The sequence below is a fragment of the Sinocyclocheilus rhinocerous genome, unplaced genomic scaffold, assembly GCF_001515625.1.
Source record: "Sinocyclocheilus rhinocerous isolate Xijiao unplaced genomic scaffold, SAMN03320098_v1.1 C36734774, whole genome shotgun sequence".
NCBI classification, from domain to species: Eukaryota; Metazoa; Chordata; class Actinopteri; order Cypriniformes; family Cyprinidae; genus Sinocyclocheilus; species Sinocyclocheilus rhinocerous.
Window position 1 is genome coordinate 1 of NW_015785434.1, and position 1,634 is coordinate 1,634.

General features: G+C 37.3%; 1 long non-coding RNA gene across 1 annotated transcript; it reads left to right on the forward strand.

The window, feature by feature from the left end:
• The first annotated feature begins 371 nt into the window (after positions 1-371).
• On the forward strand, positions 372-1,423 carry LOC107736487 (uncharacterized). The gene is made up of 5 exons (XR_001639681.1): positions 372-486; positions 691-740; positions 843-1,006; positions 1,079-1,240; positions 1,345-1,423. It is a non-coding gene; the product is annotated as an uncharacterized LOC107736487 (long non-coding RNA).
• The last annotated feature ends 211 nt before the right edge of the window (positions 1,424-1,634 follow it).

The following is a 1,634-nucleotide window of genomic DNA, read 5'->3' on the forward strand; positions in this document are numbered from 1 at the left end:
TTCACAATATTACTGTTTTACTGTATTTTGGATTAAATAAATGCACCCTTTGTGAGAGATTTCTTTCTAAATCATTGCAAAAATCTTACTGACCCCAAACCTTTAAGTGGTAGTGTACTCTATCATGCTGGCTTATTAGAAAGTAAGTTATTAAAAGCATTTGTACAAAATACAAAGACACAACCTCTGTTCCAATAAGGGCACAGTTTAAACTCAATTATAATGCAAAGCCACGTGTAATGGATCAGTGTGCAAGCAGAAACAAATCCATTTGTTTTTTCTCAGTTGGCTGCTCTTTTATTGGTTGTAATGCTGCTTTCTTTGTTGATTAGGAATTAATTAGTTCAATGTTGGTTTGTTTTTAATTACATAGTTTTGGATACGCGTTCCACTGTTAGCTCCCGAGGACACGTGTGAAGATCTCATCGAGAACGAGTCATCTAAACAATTGGATGATGGCAGCAATGATGAGAAGACCTGGGCATGGTGAGAGAGCTGAAACAAAGCCATTTGTTCAATTAAATAAAGATATTAAATATCTAATTAAAACATCCCATTAAGGATAAATGTGAGGGTTTTTTTTCTCTCCTAGTCCATATTTGGGTCTGCTGTGTGATTAAATCACTCAACTACATGGAGAATAAAGCAATTTTTGGCCTCTGTTCATTTAATTACCATTTTTCTCTTCAGGTGGCACTCATTCAGAACACTCTGTGACTATAACAAGAGGATTTGCCTTGGTAAGAGCAAAAAAAACTCAAAAGTGAAGTGCTTATAATTGCCTATTAAAAATTAAGTGGTGAATACTAAGTTTTCTGGGGGGTTTTTTCTTCTTTGTGAAGCTATTGAAATCGGAGAAGACCTGCCATCTGACACGTTAATCGACAAGTGGCTTGGAGAGCCAATCAAAGCAGCCATTCTCCCTACCAGCATTTTTCTAACCAATAAAAAAGGGTTTCCGGTCCTTTCAAAAGCCCACCAGCGAGTCATCTTTCACCTCTTTAAGGTAAATGTTACCAATATTATGTCGCATTCATTCTATTCAGGAAGGTTGTCTAACATTCTAGGGTCTCCTTAGCTGGAGTCTCAGTTCATTTTCACAGGGGCAAACCGCCACAGTGAGAAAGACATGCGCTCGTACCTGCAGTATCTGGAGTACCTCAACCAAAACCGTCCAGCGCCTAATGCCTATGAGCTCTTCGCCAAAGGCTATGAAGATTACCTTCAGTCACCACTGCAGGTCTGACTGTCAAAGGATAAACATTTTGCCTAGTGAGTTTTTCAGCACATTATTGATTCTTTAGGTTTCAATTATGCTAATGGAATGCCTAATTGTTTTATCAGCCTTTAATGGACAATTTGGAATCACAGACGTATGAAGTTTTCGAAAAGGATCCCATCAAATATTCTCAGTACCAACAGGTGAGATAAAATAATTTGGTAATGGAAAGCAGAATCTATCATCATTTGGTCACCAGTTATTTATTCTCATTAGTGGTGTTTGTTGTATAATTATGCAGTAGCTCATGTTAAATGATAAAATGGGCAAAAAGGGGGAACTGTTTTGAACAGAAAGATGCTCTCCAAACCTGCATTTATTTGATCCAAGGTACAGCAAAAACAGTACAATTTTG